The 19,734-nt window shown below is 42.9% G+C and overlaps 1 long non-coding RNA gene across 1 annotated transcript; it reads right to left on the bottom strand.

Annotated features, from left to right (window-relative positions):
- Positions 1 to 2,243: 2,243 nt before the first annotated feature.
- On the bottom strand, positions 2,244 to 15,067 carry LOC121857133. The gene is made up of 3 exons (XR_006087117.1): positions 15,056 to 15,067; positions 3,711 to 4,132; positions 2,244 to 2,404 (listed from the first exon to the last, which is right to left on the bottom strand). It is a non-coding gene; the product is annotated as an uncharacterized LOC121857133 (long non-coding RNA).
- Positions 15,068 to 19,734: the final 4,667 nt, after the last annotated feature.

Genomic DNA, 19,734 nt, shown 5'->3' with positions numbered 1-19,734 from the left:
CAACAATAAGACTCAACTAACAACAATAGACTCAACTAACAACAATAAGACTCAACAAACAACAATAAGACTCAACTAACAACAATAAGACTCAACTAACAACAATAAGACTCAACTAACAACAATAGACTCAACAAACTACAATAAGACTCAACAAACAACAACAATAAGACTCAAAACAACAATAAGACCAACTAACAACAATAAGACTCAACTAACAACAATAAAAGACAATAAGACTCAACTAACAACAATAAGACTCAACTAACAACAATAAGACTCAACAAACAACAATAAGACTCAACTAACAACAATAAGACTCAACTAACAACAATAAGACTCAACTAACAACAATAAGACTCAACAAACAACAATAAGACTCAACAAACAACAATAAGACTCAACAAACAACAATAAGACTCAACAAACAAGACTCAACAACAACAATAAGACCAACTAACAACAATAAGACTCAACTAACAACAATAAGACTCAACTAACAACAATAAGACTCCAACTAACAACAATAAGACTCAACTAACAACAATAAGACTCAACTAACAACAATAGACTCAACAAACAACAATAAGACTCAACTAACAACAATAAGACTCAACTAACAACAATAAGACTCAACTAACAACAATAGACTCAACTAACAACAATACCAAGACTCAACAACAACAATAAGACTCAACTAACAACAATAAGATCAACAAACAACAATAAGACTCAACTAACAACAATAAGACTCAACTAACAACAATAAGACTCAACTAACAACAATAAGACTCAACTAACAACAATAAGACTCAACTAACAACAATAAGACTCAACTAACAACAATAAGACTCAACAACAAACAACAATAAGACTCACTAACAACAATAAGAATCAACTAACAACAATGCAAACAACAATAAGACTCAACAAAACAATAAGACTCAACTAACAACAATAAGACTCAACTAACAACAATAAAGACTCAACTAACAACAATAAGACTCAACTAACAACAATAAGACCAACAAACAACAATAAGACTCAAACAACAAACAACAATAAGACTCAACAACAATAAGACTCAACTAACAACAATAAAATCAACTAACAACAATAAGACTCAACAAACAACAATAAGACTCAACTAACAACAATAAGACTCAACTAACAACAATAAAACAACTAACAACAATAAGACGCAACAAACAACAATAAGACTCAACTAACAACAATAAGACGCAACAAACAACAATAAGACTCAACAACAACAATAAGACTCAACAAACAACAATAGACTCAACAAACAACAATAAGACTCAACTAACAACAATAAGACTCAACTAACAACAATAGAATCAACTAACAACAATAAGACGCAACAAACAACAATAAGACTCAACTAACAACAATAAGACTATCGTATCATCGTGGTATGACTTTGGCAGGAGATTGGTATCCCCGCATCCCCTGAGCAACGCTCTTGTGCATTATACAGAAGACCGACAGCCGCACACCCTTATCCACTACCTCCTAAGATGTCCCCACACACAACGCTTCCGTGACGCCTGCTGGACCACCACTCCGACTGACGGAGACGATGATCCTCCCCATACTGGCCAGATATTATGTAAATAATATTGATTATGTGTTAAGGAATATCCTTCCTTCCTTAGGCTTTAGTAAGCCCCTTTATAATATTTATACTGTATATACTTGTGACACTTGCCAGATGCTTCTGGTGTCATTGTACAGGGGTACCTAGTGACAGCACTAGGATCCCGCTTCCTCTATCAAGGAATAAACAATTGAAAAAAAAAAAGACTCAACAAGAATAAGTCTCACAGTGGTTCCAGTAATGATCTATCATATTTAATACTACAAGGAAACAGTAATTAAGGTGTGTAAAATTCCTTAACTGTCTATAAAAAAATATATATATCGTGGTGTATTTTAAGTCCAAAATGGCCGGCAGTCGACTATTTTAAATTAAAAGAAAATATTAAAGGTAGTTAATCTTCTTGTTGAAATTATCTCAATTTATTTACATATAATTGTTATCTGTACGGGTATTTGGCCAGACAGACAGACAGACAGACGACTGGCTGGCTGGCTTTAACAGCTGACGAAGAGCAATCCTAAAGTCCAATAGTAGCGGAATAATATCAATAACACACACACTCACCCAACTACACGACAAACAGACATTAACTTTACGACACAAGGAACATTAAATTAACTCACCTATCCCTGGGAGGCTCCATATCGACCTCAAACGTCTCGAAGGTGTTAACATTCTTGAAGTTGAGTTCCTCCTTCGGCAGGTTGGTGTTCTCCCAGGAGGGGGTGAGACGCACTGGCTCCACCCCCCCGAGGAATGGCTGCTTCTCCCCGCCACCCTCGCCTGTACAACAACAAGAAAAATGCGTCAGTAACAATCAGTGAATAAAGGAACACATCAAACACACAACAGTACTAATTAGTGAATCAAGGAGCACGTCAAACACACAACAGTAACAATCAGTGAATCAAGCAACACATCAAACACACAACAGTAACAATCAGTGAATCAAGGAACACGTCAAACACACAACAGTAACAATCAGTGAATCAAGGAGCACGTCAAACACACAACAGTACTAATCAGTGAATCAAGGAACACGTCAAACACACAACAGTAACAATCAGTATCACATCAATACAACTAACAATCAGTGAATCAGGAACACGTCAAACACACAACAGTAACAATCAGTGAATCAAGAACACGTCAAACACACAACAGTACTAATCAGTGAATCAAGGAACACGTCAAACACACAACAGTAACAATCAGTGAATCAAGAACACGTCAAACACCAACAGTAACAATCAGTGAATCAAGGAACACGTCAAACCTACAGTAACAATCAGTGAATCAAGAGACGTCAAACACACAACAGTCTAATCAGTGAATCAAGAACACGTCAAACACACAACAGTAACAATCAGTGAATCAGGAACACGTCACACACAACAGTAACAATCAGTGAATCAAGGAACACGTCAAACACACAACAGTAACAATCAGTGAATCAGACTCAAACACACAACAGTACTAATCAGTGAATCAAGGAACACGTCAAACACACAACAGTAACAATCAGTAAATCAAGGAACAATCCATACAATCAATAAAATACAGTAAATTAACACTCATACAATGACACAACAACACACATACACTAGGATACAGTCTGTATTGTACCAACACAGTACAGGTGAAGTAAGACTGAAATATGCAAAAAAAAAATCTATTTCCGAACTGTATTCCATCAGTAAATACTATCGGTGATCCTTACCTAAATATATCATATAAGACTCGTTGTAGTGAGGGAATTAATAAAATAATGGAAAACATTTTAACACATTCTGATATTAATTCATATATAAATAAAATAAGAGAAAATGGGTATTTTCTCACCATGAAAAAGAAAAACTGAGCTCTAGCAGTTTAAAGGATGAACCTCGCTAGAAGTGAAGTATATGTGAATAGTAGCCAAAAATACACAATGCTCATGCACAATACGTAATTTAAATGAATAGAATATATATAAATTATGAAAATACATCCTAAAATACAATATCAGGTCTTTAGAACACTATAAAATACAAAAACAAATAAATCATTCTGAAAATCAACTTGTTACTGCACCACCGTTGTAACTCACCCACTCTGTAGCGTCGCTCGTGTTCAGGTGCTGGCATCTTAAAACACGTCCACTTATCCACTTGAAGACTTTATCAAGAAGAGTTCACTCACACTTAAAGGAACACTTATGGGAACACCACACACTTTATGCTCACTCTCATGACACACTGGAGTTTATATTTATTTTATTATTCTTCACTGAGAGCGACATCAAGGTTCTCACATATCAAACTTTTCTAGAGTATTCTGTTGATATTTTGGATTTCTTTTAATATTAAATTCTCGTCTAAAATACCACTGACATAAACAAATTCTCAAACATCAACAATGGTATTAAAAAACTTCCACGAAGAATCACATCCACTTTGACAGTACACTTATACCAGAGTACAGTACTAAGGTCACTTCATTACACTCTCCGCCCATAATGTGTTTCAACAGCTGTAATACACGATAATATTAGCGTCACACAACTACTGTTTCCTCACTACAGAACCAGGTAATTAACTCACGAAAATAATAAAGAATTGCTATTAACGTGGAAGCGGATTCACTCACGAACGAAAAAAGATTAAATCCGGAACAAAGAAACAAGATTTATTATTATTATTATTGTCATTATTATTATTATTATTATTATTATTTATCTGTACTATTATTGTAACTATATATATCATTTTATAGTGAAATAACAATAAGAGTAAAAAACAATAAACATACTAACGATAATAATAACAATAATAATAACAATAATAATAACGATAATAATAACGATAATAACAATAATAATAATAATAATAACAATAATAATAATAATAATATATAATAATAAATAATAATAATATAAATAATAATAATAAAACAAAAATAAAAATAAAATAAAATAAAATGAAAATAAAATAATAATAACATAATAATAATAATAATAATAATAATAATAATAATAATAATAACAATAAAATAATAATAATAAATAATAATAATAAATAATAACAATAACAATAACAATAACAACAACAATAATAATAATAATAATAATAAATGGTGGTGTGATGATAGTGATAATGGTGGCAGTGAGATGAACTGACAGGCAGTGACAGGCAGTGACGGTGGTGGTGATGGTGAGATGGTAGTGGTGGGGCTGTGGGGGGGCAGGCAGCCGACAGGCAGTGGTGGTGGTGATGGTGATGGTGGTGGTGAGCAGTCAGGCAGTGACGGCAGTGGTGGTGATGGTGATGATGTGATGATGATCAGTGGGGAGAACAGTAAGCCAGTGATGGTGGACGACGACGGTGATGATGGTGATGAGTGTGATGGTGACGGTGGGGAGTGTGAGCGGTGGTGAGCAGTGGTGAAGAATGAAGAATAGCAAACAACAACCCAACAACAGCAACAACAAGAGCAACAAAGCAGAAAACGACAACAACAACAAGCAACTGACAACCCAACCCAACAACCAACAATAACAACACAACAAGCAGCAACAACAACGACAACAACCCGACAAGCAGCAACCAGCAAACGACCAAACGGCCACAACAGCACAAGCAACAGCAACAAGCCAACAGACAGCACAACAGCCAAACAGCCAACAACGAGCAAACAACCCAGCCAAATGACAAACAAGCAAACCAACAACCAACAAACAAACAGCAACAACAACAGGCAACAACAACCAGCAACAAGCAAAACAGCAACGACCGAGCAAGCAACAGCAACCAACCCGACAGCAACCAACAACCAACGAAATGACCAACAGCAGCAACAACCAGCAAGCAACGACGAAAACCGACGACAACAACAACGATAACAACACATAAATCAAGCCAATCAACAGATGATAAACAATCAAATAAAAACAAACAACCAACAACAGTAATCAAAATAATAATAATAATAATAATAATAATAAAAAATAATAAAAAAATAATAATAATAAATAATAATAATAATAATAATAATAATAGTAATAATAATAATAATAATATATAATAATCACAATAACAACAACAACAACAATAATATATAATATAATATATAATAATAATAATAATAATAATAATAATAATAATAATAATAATAATAATAATAATAATAATAAATATATATAATAATAAGCTTGTTTCCGTGCCAAACAAAAGTCAGTATGCCTCACGGGTCAGGTCTTGTAGCAGAGAGGATTTCCGTTTCCTAATTATCCACTAATGACCCACACGTATCCGCCATCCCATCACTCCCACCTCACCCATTCATGCCTTATTTCCCTCATACTTTCCATCCCTTCACCCAACCACCTCACTCATTCCCTCATTAACTACTGACTTATATCACTCATTCCTCATTCACTCTCTGACTTATTACCTTATTACCCTCACCCCTCATTTCCCTCACCACTCACCCACCTCCTTACCCTCACCACCTTCCCTCACTACCCCCCTCTTCCTCACCACTCCCTCCCAGTCACCCACCGAGAGACGAAAAACAGGCCAGGTAAGTTTATTATCTTCAGCCACCATCTATGTAGGTTACCTGGGATCCAATCAAAAGACATCACGGGTTAAAGAGTCCCTTGTGGGGGAAAACCATTCTCAGTTAAGTCAGTCAGGTGATTAAGAGAAAACAATGATGCACACACACACACACACACACACACACACACACACACACACACACACACACACACACACACACACACACACACCCAGTTTAACCGGTTTACTCCATTTCTCACGAGTTAATGTGATCCCTGGCGGCCAGTGTGACAAAGCCTAAAAAATATTGCCAAATATCTTCATGTCTTCATCAGTACGGCAGGTGTTGGAGGTAAGGAAGGTGGACACTGATTAAGTCTGTTTACCTGTTGATTCTGACCTTATGCTCGAATATATTGGTGGTCTGTCTGTCTGGTTGTACGTTTGTGTCTGTCTGTCTGTCTGGTTGTACGTTTGTGTCTGTCTGTCTGTCTGGTTGTATCTGTGTTCTCTTCTGTTGACGTTGTGTCGTCTGTCTGTCTGGTTGACGTTTGTGTCTGTCTTCTCTGGTTGTACGTTTGTGTCTGTCTGTCTGTCTGGTTGTACGTTTGTGTCTGTCTGTCTTCTGGTTGTACGTTTGTTCTGTCTGTCTGTCTGGTTGTACGTTTGTGTCTGTCTGTCTGTCTGGTTGTACGTTTGTTCTGTCTGTCTGTCTGGTTGTACGTTTGTGTCTGTCTGTCATCTGTCTGGTTGTGTATCTGTGTTTGTCTGTCTGTCTGGTTGTACTTTTTCTTCTGTCTGTCTGTTGTACGTTTGTGTCTGTCTGTCTGTCTGGTTGTACGTTTGTGTCTGTCTGTCTTTTTGAACGTTTGTGTCTGTCTGTCTGTCTGGTTGTACGTTTGTGTCTGTCTGTCTGTCTGGTTGTACGTTTGTGTCTGTCTGTCTGGTTGTGTATCTGTGTTTGTCTATCTTTCTTAACCAAATCAAACCTAACCTACCTTACCTTACCTTACCTAACCTAACCTAACCTAACGTACCCTAACCTAATCTAACCCCCCACAGGTGGCATGAGAGTATTTAAATCAAGTAAAATAACCTCTGATGCTTAAATCTCACATGACTCAATTTATAAACCGCCTACGATAACCATAATTAAGTGAATGGACATTTTTTCCACACACGTTCCCAAAGACAGTTAAGTATCCCCTTGTTATGTTTACTTCAATGTCCGTTTTCTATGGTGTTGTCTCGGTGTTATTTTTCACTAAGGCTGTAGAAGGTCGGTGGAATGTGTGTTTGTGATGGAAGAATGATATGACGTGGATCATCCACCCCCCCTCCCCACCACACACATATAGTTCCATAGCTTACAGTCCCACAGAAATATCCCCACATCTATAGCCCTACACATTCATGGATACCCACACACACATTCCTACAGTTCTAATTGCTCCTCCCACCCCACACACACACACATAGCTACAGCCACAAACAAGCATTCTCCCCCACACACACACGCCCACAGTGCCAACATATATAAACAGCCCCACAGTGCCAACATATACGTAAACAGCCCCACAGTGCCAACATATAAACAGCCCACAATGCCAACATATACACAGCCCCAGTCCCACACCCCCCACAGTCCCACACCCTCCACAGTGCCAAATACACACAGCCCCCACAGTCCCATACACACTTCCACAGTCCCACACCACCCCACACACCCTCAGTCCCAAATACCCCCCCACCCACACACACCCCGACACTCCCACACCCTCTTATTCCCACCCAACAGCCCCCTCCCCACACGTCAGCTATACAATACATTGAAGGCACTACAACAGGAGGGACTGCCCAGGTAACAGAAAGACTCATAACAGGTAACTGAGCTGTACTTTCAACTGGACGTCTCGCCAGATTTCTAAATGTAACCTTTTATTTTCTTACATTGTCAGACACGTTAACACTGAATAGGTTAAGTATGTGACCCGGACCCAGTCTAACCTCTCTCTCTCTCTCTCTCTCTCTGTCTCTCTCTCTCTCTCTCTCCACAGGCTAAGGTGTGGACGTAGCCTCTCGTCACACTGCTCGAGGCACACACAACTCACTCACACATAACACCTCAAACAGTGACATATCTTATCAATGAAAGCGACTGACTCCCTCCTTATCGATGCTATAATAACTTGACTACACCGATCACGTAACACACACACACACACACACACACACACACACACACACACACACACACACACACACACACACACACACACACACACATGGGACCCAGAGCATGTACAGTTATGGACAAAATTCCCTGAACACTCGGTATTATCTGGCATCGTCTACTTAAGGGTAATATACCACGACATGAGACGAGATGACAAGTAGATGAAGGTAAAAAAGCACAAAAGTACACTAGTGAAGCCCTTAATACAAAAAAGACGCTGTTTTAACCTTACTTAATGTACAGCCACTGAAAGAACTATTACATGCCACTCCTGTTGTCTCGGTACGTTGTCAAAATCATTCCCTCCGTTATGTCATATTTTTTCAACACAATTTTGTATAGATAGGTTGTTACTGTACTTAAGTCAAGGTGATAAGTACAGTAAAGTACAATAAGCACATGGGTAAATAAAGTACATGTGAGGGCTCCATTACATGTACAGATAGTTTAACCCTATTTAATGTACAGTAAATAAATTAAATAGCTGTGCAGGTGTTGGCCGATATGCTCCGAAATTTTACGTGTGACTAGTGACAGCCCTCATATACCAAATTTATCGTCCATGGTCTCATATTGTTTCCCACAAAGTATGCACAGATAGTTGTTTTAGCTACTGTACATCAGACGAGAAATGAAGTACAGTACAACAGGTACAAGGTAGTAGTAGCCTAATGTAGTCTCCAGGACACAGTGGTAGGCCAAGACATCACCGTATAGGAACTGGTTTAACATGAGCAGCCATTATTGTATCGTATAGAAGACTAGACATCCCTGTTTATTTCACCTGATAAACGCCCTTACGGTAACCTAACACTACCTTAACCAAACACCACCAACACTACACTAACCTAACCTAACACTAACTTAATAGTAACCTAATCTAACCTAATGGCTAATACTAAACTGACCAAACATTAACCTAACACTACCCTAACCTAACCAAACCTAACACTAAGATAACCAACACTCAACACTAACCTAACCTAACCAAACCTAACACTAAGATAACCAAACACTAACCAACACTAACTAACCTAACCAAACCTAACACTAAGATAACCAAACACTAACCTAACACTAACCTAACCAACCAAACCTAACACTAAGATAACCAAACACTAACCAAACACTAACCTAACCCAACCAAACCTAACACTAAGATAACCAAACACTAACCTAACACTACCCTAACCTAACCAAACCTAACACTAAGATACAAACACTAACCTAACACTACCCTAACCTAACCAAACCAAACCCAACCAAACACAATCAAACACTAACCAAACACTAACCTAACCTCTACCCCAACCCAACCAAACCTAACACTAAGATAACCAAACACTAACCTAACACTACCCTAACCTAACCAAACCTAACACTAAGATAACCAAACACTAACCTAACACTACCCTAACCCAACCAAACCTAACACCAAGATAACCAAACACTAACCTAACACTACCCTAACCTAACCAAACCTAACACTAAGATAACCAAACACTAACCTAACACTACCCTAACCTAACAAAACCAACACTAAGATAACCAAACACTAACCTAACACTACCTAACCCAACCAAACCTAACACTAAGATAACCAAACACTAACCAAACACTACCCTAACCCAACCAAACCTAACACTAAGATAACCAAAAACTAACCTAACACTCACCCTAACCTAACCAAACCTAACACTAAGATAACCAAACACTAACCCAACACCACCCTAACCCAACCAAACCTAACACTAAGATAACCAAACACCAACCAAACACTAACCTAACCCAACCAAACCTACAACACCAAGATAACCAAAGACTAACCTAACACTACCCTAACCCAACCAAACCAAACCTAACACTAAGATAACCAAACACTAACCAAACACTAACCAACCTAACCAAACCTAACACTAAGATAACCAAACACTAACCTAACACTACCTAACCTAACCAAACCAAACCCAACCAAACACTAACCAAACACTAACCAAACACAACCTAACCTACCCCAACCCAACCAAACCTAACACTAAGATAACCAAACACCAACCTAACACTACCTAACCTAACCAAACCTAACACTAAGATAACCAAACACTAACCTAACAACTAACCCCAAACCTAACCAAACCTAACACTAAGATAACCAAACACTAACCTAACACTCAACCTAACCTAACCAAACCTAACACTAAGATAACCAAACACTAACCCAACATCCAAACCTAACCAAACCTAACACCAAATAATCAAACACTACCCTAACCCAACCAAACCTAACACTAAGATAACCAAACACTAACCTAACACTACTCCCAACCTAACCAAACCTAACACCAAGATAACCAAACACTAACCTAACACTACCCTAACCTAACCAAACCTAAACACTAAAGATAACCAAACACTCAACCTAACACTACCCTAACCTAACCAAACCTAACACTAAGATAACCAAACACTAACCTAACACTACCCCAACCCAAACCAAACCAAACCTCAACCAACATAACCAAACACTAACCTAACCTTACCCCAACCTAACCAAACCTAACACTAAGATAACCAAACACTAACCTAACACTACCCTAACCTAACCAAACCTAACACTAAGATAACCAACACTAACCTAACACTACCACCAACACTAACCCAACCAAACCTAACACTAAGATAACCAAACACTAACTTAACACTACCCTAACCCAACCAAACCTAACACTAAGATAACCAAACACTAACCTAACACTACCCTAACCCAACCAAACCTAACACTAAGATAACCAAACATTAACCTAACACTACCTTAACCTAACCAAACCTAACACTAAGATAACCAAACACTAACCTAACACTACCCAACCTAACCAAACCTAACACTAAGATAACCAAACACTAACCTAACACTACCTAACCTAACCAAACCCAACACTAAGATAAACCAAACACTAACCTAACACTACCCAACCTAACCAAACCTAACACTAAGATAAACCAAACACTAACCTAACACTACCCTAACCCAACCAAACCTAACACTAAGATAACCAAACACTAACCTAACACTAGCCTAACCTAACCAAACCCAACACTAAGATAACCAAACACTAACCCAACACTACCTAACCTAACCAAACCTAACACAAGAACAAACAAACCTAACACACCACCAACCAAACCTAACACTAAGATAACCAAACACTAACCAACACCCAACCAACCAAACCAACAAAAACCAAACACTAACCTAACCCTAACCTAACCAAACCTAACACTAAGATAACCAAACACTAACCTACCTAACCTAACCTAACCAAACCTAACCAAACACTAACCAAAACCACCTAACCCTACCTAACCTAACCAAACCTAACCAAACACTAACCAAACACTAAAAAACTAACCTAACCCTACCCCCTAAGTTTGCGTTAGGGTGTTTAATTATCAGGTGAAATAAGCTGGGGGTACTAATCTTCAGGTGACCCACAGTGCGTCTATTGTCCCAGCGAGGATCAGAAAGGGACCTGACACCTGATACTCTGTGACCCACTGATAAAGATCTGGGAGGAGGTGGGTAGGTGGGTGGGTGGAGTGGAGTGGGTGGAGTGGGTGAGTGGGTGGGAGTGGTGAGTGGTGGTGTGTGTGTGTGTGTGTGTGTAAAAGTAGAATGACATGAACGACTACTGAATACAGATAGATAAACAGACATACATACAAATTCAACGGTAGGATGAATGATATACATACAGGATAGATAGATAGATAGATGAATGAATAGGTAGATAGATAGATAGATAGATAGATAGATAGATGGATAGATAGATAGAGACATGGAGGTGAGGTAGGCAAGACAGTGGCTACACCTGTCTCTAGGGTTGGGTCACTGTACCTGCCTTCCTACCTGTCCACCCACACTAGTTTGGGTCAGGGAGGAGAGTTGGGGAGGAGGGAGGGTGAGTTGGGGAGGGGAGGGAGAGAGTTGGGGGAGGGAGGAGGGTGAGTTGGGGAGGGAGGAGGGTGAGTTGGGGGAGGGAGGGAGGGTGAGTTGGGGAGGGAGGATTGGGGAGGGAGGGAGGAGTGAGTTGGGGAGGAGGAGGGAGTGAGTTGGGGAGGGAGGAGGGTGAGTTGGGGAGGGAGGGAGGGAGTGAGTTGGGGAGGGAGATGAGGGAGGGAGGGAGGAGTGAGTTGGGGAGGGAGGGAGGGTGAGTTGAGGGAGGAGAGTTGGGGAGGGAGAGGAGGGAGGATTGGGGAAGGAGGAGGAGTGAGTTGGGAGGGAGAGAGGATTGGGGAGGGAGGGAGGGTGAGTTGAGAGGAGGGAGGAGGGTGAGTTGGGGAGGGAGGGAGGGGTGAGTTGGGGGAGGGAGGGAGAGTTGGGGAGGGAGGGAGGGTGAGTTGGGGAGGGAGGGGAGGTGAGTTGGGGAGGAGGGAGGGTAGAGTTGGGGGAGGAGGGAGGGTGAGTTGGGGAGGAGGAGGGTGAGTTGGGGAGGAGGGGAGGGAGGGAGTTGGGGGGAGGGGAGGAGGGAGAGTTGGGGGAGGGAGGGAGGGTGAGTTGGGGAGGGGGAGGGAGGGTGAGTTGGGAGGGAGGGAGGTGAGTTGGGGAGGGAGGGAGGGTGAGTTGGGAGGGAGGGAGGGGAGGTTGGGGAGGAGGGAGGGAGGGAGTTGGGGAGGGAGGGTGGAGTTGGGGAGGAGAGAGGGGTGAGTTGGGGAGGGAGAGTTGGGGAGGGAGGGAGGAGAGTTGGGGGAGGAGGGAGGGTGAGTTGGGGGAGGGAGGGAGGTGAGTTGGGGGAGGGAGGGAGGTGGAGGTTGGGGGGAGGGGGAGGGGGAGGGTGAGTTGGGGAGGAGGGAGGGAGAGTTGGGGGGGAGGGGAGGAGGGGAGTTGGGGGAGGAGGGAGGGTGGAGTTGGGAGGAGGAGTTGGGGAGGGAGGGAGGGTGAGTTGAGGAGGAGGAGAAGAGTTGGGGAGGAGAGAGAGGAGGAGGGAGTTGGGGGAGGGAGGAGGGAGAGTTGGGGAGGAGGGAGGTGAGTTGGGGAGGGAGGGAGGGTGAGTTGGGGAGGGAGAGGGAGTTGGGGAGGGAGAGGGGTGAGTTGGGGAGGAGGGAGAGAGAGTTGGGGAGGGAGGGAGGGTGAGTTGGGGAGGAGAGGAGGTTGGGGAGGGAGAGGAGAGTTGGGAGGAGAGGGTGGGATTGGGGAGGGAGGAGATGGGGTGGGAGGAAGGGAAGGAGGGTGAGTTGGGGAGGGAGGGAGGGTGAGTTGGGGAGGGAGGGAAGGAGGAGAGTTGGGGAGGGAGGGAGGGAGGTTGGGGAGGGAGGGGAGGGAGGGAGTTGGGGAGGAGAGAGGGAGAGTTGGGGAGGGAGGGAGGGTGAGTTGGGGAGGGAGGAGGGAGGTTGGGGGAGGGAGAGGGAGAGTTGGGGGAGGGAGAGGGTGAGTTGGGGAGGGAGGGAGGTGAGTTGGGGAGGGAGAGTTGGGGAGGGAGGGAGGGTGAGTTGGGGAGGGAGGAGGAGGGTGAGTTGGGAGGAGGGAGGAGGAGTTGGGGGAGGGTGAGTTGGGGAGGAGGGAGGGAGGTTGGGAGGAGGGAGGAGAGTTGGGGAGGGAGGGAGGTAAGAGCGGAAATAGTGAGTTTGGGAGGGCGGAAGAGGAGAGGGAGGGAAGGAGAAAGCTTGGGGAGGGAGAAAGCTGGAGGAGTGTGAGGAGGAGGAGGGAGGGAGGGAGGGAGGGAGCTAGTTCAAGGCCACACCAGGATGCACTAACAGCGTAGTTTGGACACATTCCATTGATTACCAACACCTGAGGCAGTACTGTGCTGTCTCCTCCCTCCAGCTGTTATTGTCGTCTGTGTCTTTCCTTCCTGCTGCACACTGTCACCCGTTGTATCCCATAGGCTGTTACTCATAGGCTGTCACTTATAGGCTGTTACTCATAGGCTGTCACTTATTGGCTGTTACTCATAGGCTGTTACTCATAGGCTGTCACTTATAGGCTGTTACTCATAGGCGTCACTTATTGGCTGTTACTCATAGGCTGTTACTCATAGGCTGTCACTTATAGGCTGTTACTCATAGGCTGTTACTCATAGGCTGTCACTTATAGGCTGTTACTCATAGGCTGTTACTCATAGACTGTTACTCATAGGCAGTCAATCATAGGCTGTTACTCATAGGCTGTCACTTATAGGCTGTCAATCATAGGCTGTCACTGTAACCTGTCACTCAAGGCTGTTATTCACAAACTGTCACCCAAGGCTATCAAGGAATTACACTTACATGCGAACACACACACACACACACACACACACACACACACACACACACACACACACACACACACGTATAGACTTTCACAAGAACATTATTTCCTCAGTAAGACAATGGCAAGTTACTCAATCCAAGCCCTAGATCCACACACACACACACACACACACACACACACACACACACACACACACACACACACACCTCCAGGGAGACACGTACACCACATTTGACACGTACTTTGATTGTCTAGAAAAACACGTACACACAGAAGATACCCATGTACGTATAATGTTGGTATATACACACGCTGGACACGTATTATTGCCGTCCTCTAGAATGACACGTACACACAATACATACATGCATGCACAAGTTGACACACACACACACACACACACACACACACACACACGATAGGTCAATACACACAAGGCTGGAGACACGACCTACCACACCCTCACACACTGCTCCCACACACCTGCTGTCTCCCATAACACCTACATAACACACCTCTTTACATACCTGCTGTATGCACCTACTGATACACACCTTCAACCTCACATCTGTTGACACACACCCTGCCACACACACTGTTTACATATGCGTTATACACCTACTGCATTACACACAACCTTCAACCTCATATAACACACACACCTGCTACACACACACCTACTATTACACACACCTGTATTACCCATGTTACCTCACACACCTGTTGCCTCCACACACCCTGTCATACACACACCTGCTGTTTCATACACACACACGTAAATCAAACATGCCTTTGTGTATTATAAGAACAGTATACACCAACAGTATACACCAACAGTATAACAGTATACCAACAGTACACCAACAGTATACACCAACAGTATACACCAACGAATACACCAACAGTACACACCAACAGTACACACCAACAGTATACACCAACAGTATACACCAACAGTATACACCAACAGTATACACCAACAGTATACCAACAGTATACACCAACAGTATACACCAACAGTATACACCAACAGTATACACCAACAGTATACACCAACAGTATACACCAACAATTACACAACAGTATACACCAACAGTACTACACCAACAGTATACACCAACAGTATACACCAACAGTACACACCAACAGTATACACCAACAATTACACAACAGTATACCAACAGTATACACCAACAGCATACCAACAGTACACCAACAGTATACACCAATATACACCAACAGTACACACCAACAGTATACACCAACAGTATACAAAAGTATACAACAGTATACACCAACAGTATACACCAACAGTATACACCAACAGTATACACCAACAGTATACACAACAGTATACACCAACAGTATACACAACAGTACACACCAACAGTATACACCAACAGTATACACCAACAGTACCAACAGTATACACCAACAGTATACAAATATACACCAACAGTATACACCAACAGTATACCAACAGTACACCAACAGTACATACACAACAGTATACACCAACAGTACACACCAACAGTATACCCAACAGTATACACCAACAGTACACACCAACAGTACCAACAGTATACACCAACAGTACACCAACAGTATACACCAACAGTATACACCAACAGTACCAACAGTATACACCAACAGTATACACCAACAGTATACACCAACAGTACCAACAGTATACACCAACAGTACACACCAACAGTATACACCAACAGTATACACCAACAGTATACACCAACAGTATACACCAACAGTATAAACAGTATACACAAAGTACACAAACAGTATACCAACAGTATACACCAACAGTACACAACAGTATACCAACAGTATACACCAACAGTATACACCAACAGTATACACCAACAGTACACACCAACAGTATACACCAACAGTATACACCAACAGTATACACCTAATCCAAACTTACACAGTAACGGGAATATGCCTCAACGGGACTAAGCGGTTTGCCGTGTGTATGCCGTGTGGTTGCCGTGTGTATGCCCGTGCACCTGAAGTCGTACACACTATGTATCCCCGAACACTTTCACCAGAACAATGGGCTACACTCCCTGAATTTAAACAGTTCTTAAGGTATTATTTTATACAGATATTTACATGTGAATAAAAAAGCATCAGTATAGCGAACTCTTATAACGGCGTCAAATCGCTAATTATAATAAATAATAGGCCATAATACATAACACGTTACATAAACGGCCATGATACATAACACGCTACACAGGTGAGACACAAGGGGAACGCGAGCCAAGGGCCATTTTTTTCCCAAGGGGTGGACCATGGGCCATTTTTTGCCCGCCATCGTGAAATACTAGGAGGCAATATCTGGTAATAGAAGCTGCAGGTACACGTGAGCGGTGGTGATGGTGGTGATAGTGATGGTGGTGATAGTGGTGGTGATGGTGACTCATCCTTAACTGGATCACTACCACACTAGATCATCACTACCACACTAGATCATCACCAACACTCTAAGTCACCATCATCACCATTATAATATCATCATAATCATCACAATATTAGGTTATCACCGCTACAACACTCAAGTCACCACTATACCAGTAAGTCACCATCACTATCATCACTACACCACAGTCACCGATACACCACCTCTATAAAATCACCACAATACCAGTAAGTCACCATCACTATCATCACTACACCACAGTCACCACCACAAGTCACCACCATACCCCCCCCCAAAACAAAACATGGCACAGTCGGGGTAGTAATCCAACATCAACACCCTAACACCTAAGGGACCCTAAGTATAATTATTTACCATTTTAACACGTCCAACCATCCTAGTACTACAGCAGACGGATAACAAAATATTAAATCAAATCACAACTACAAAATCTACATAACTGGAACTTCTATTTTGTTTATGTAGCCTGAAATAATTTGGTGTTCTTGTTGCATTATATTGTCCCCGCCGTCACTCTTAATGGTAAGGAAAAGCGGCGAACCTGTGTTTAATAGTTATGTGGCAGACAGTGGTATACTTAGTGGTGGCAGACAGTGGTATACTTAGTGGTGGCAGACAGTGGTATACTCGGTGGTGGCAGACAGTGGTATACTTAGTGGTGGCAGACAGTGGTATACTTAGTGGTGGCAGACAGTGGTATACTCGGGTGGTGGCAGACAGTGTTATACTCGGGTGGTGACAGACAGTGTTATACTCGGGTGGTGGCAGACAGTGTTATACTCGGGTGGTGACAGAGTGTTATACTCGGGTGGTGACAGACAGTGTTATACTCGGGTGGTGGCAGACAGTGTTATACTCGGGTGGTGGCAGACAGTGTTATCTCAGGTGGTAGCAGACAGTGGTATATATCGGGTGGTGACAGACAGTGGTATACTCGGGTGGTGGCGGGCAGTGTTATACTCGGGTGGCGGGTATTGTATACTCAGGTGGTGGCGGGCAGTGGTATGCTCGGGTGGTGGCAGACAATGGGTATATGGTGGCAGACAGTGTTATACTCAGGTGGTGACAGACAGTGTTTATACTCGGGTGGTAGGCAGACAGTAGCAGAGCGCCCATCGGGTGGTGGCAGACAATGGAAGAATACTCGGGTGGTGGCAGACAGTGTTGTTACATACTCAGTGGTGACAGACAGTGGTGTTGCTCGGGTGGTGGCAGACAGTGTTATACTCAGGTGGTAGCAGACAATGAGCCTCCTCAGGTGAGTGGCGGCCAGTGTTATACTCGGGTGGTGACAGACAATTATACTCGAATTGGTGACAGACAGTGGTATACTCCGGGTGGTGGCAGACAATGGTATACTCTCGGGTGGTAGCAGACAGTGTTATACTCCGGGTGGTGACAGACAGTGTTATACTCGGGTAGTGAACGGTAGTATCTCCAGGTGGTGGCAGACAGTGTATACTCAGGTGGTGACAGACAGTGTTATACTCGGGTAGTGACAGACGGTAGGTATACTCGGGTGGTGGCAGACAGTGTTATACTCAATTGGTGACAGACGGTATACTCAGGTGGTGGCAGGTGTGATACTCAGGTGGTGGCAGACAGTGTTATACTCAGGTGGTGGCAGACAGTGTTATACTCGGGTGGTGGCGAACAGTGTTATACTCAGGTGGTGACGAACCAGTGTTATACTCAGGTGGCGAATAATGGTATACTCGAGTGGTGGCAGACAGTGTTATACTCGGGTGGTGGCAGACAATGGGTATGCTCAGGTGGTGACGGGCGTGTTATACTCCGGGTGGTGGCAGACAATGGTATACTCGGGTGGTGGCAGGCAGTGCCAGGTGTTGACAGACAGTGTTATATACTCGGGTGGTGGCAGACAGTGTTATACTCAGGTGGTGGCAGACAGTATGGTATACTCAGGTGAGTGGCAGACAGTGTTATACTCGGGTGAGCAGCGAACTGAGTGTTATACTCAGGTGGTAGCAGACAATAGGTATACTCGGGTGGTGACAGACGATGTTATACTCAGGTGGTGACAGTGTTATACTCGGGTGGTAAGACAATGGTATACTCAGGTGGTGACGGAGCAGTGTTATACTCGGTGGTGACAGACAGTGTTATACTCGGGCGGTGACGAATGATGTATACTCGGGTGGTGACAGACAGTGTTAGCATACTCGGTGGTAGCGGGCAGTGTTATACTCGGGTGGTGACGAACAGTGTTATACTCGGGTGGTGACGAACGATGTTATACTCGGGTGGTGACGAACAGTGTTATACTCTGGTGAAGTGGCAGACAATGGTATATGGTGGTAGCGAACAGTATTTATACTCAGGTGGTGGCAGACAATGGCATACTCGGGTGGTGGCAGACGATGTGTTATACTCAGGTAGCAGACAGTGTTATACTCAGGTGGTGACGAGTGTTATACTCGAGTGGTGACAGACGGTATTCGAATGGTGGCAGACAATGGGTATACTCGGGTGGTGACAGACAGTGTTATACTCAAGGTGGTGGCAACAATGGTATACTCGGGTGGTGACAATGTTATACTCGGGTAAGAGTGGCAGACAATGGTATGCTCGGGTGACAGACAGTGTTATACTCGGGTGGTGGCA

Source organism: Homarus americanus, unplaced genomic scaffold, assembly GCF_018991925.1.
Source record: "Homarus americanus isolate GMGI-L3 unplaced genomic scaffold, GMGI_Hamer_2.0 scaffold20465, whole genome shotgun sequence".
In the NCBI taxonomy this organism is placed as follows: domain Eukaryota; kingdom Metazoa; phylum Arthropoda; class Malacostraca; order Decapoda; family Nephropidae; genus Homarus; species Homarus americanus.
Note: the sequence above shows the minus strand (reverse complement) of the source record. Positions and strands in the feature narration are given on the sequence as shown.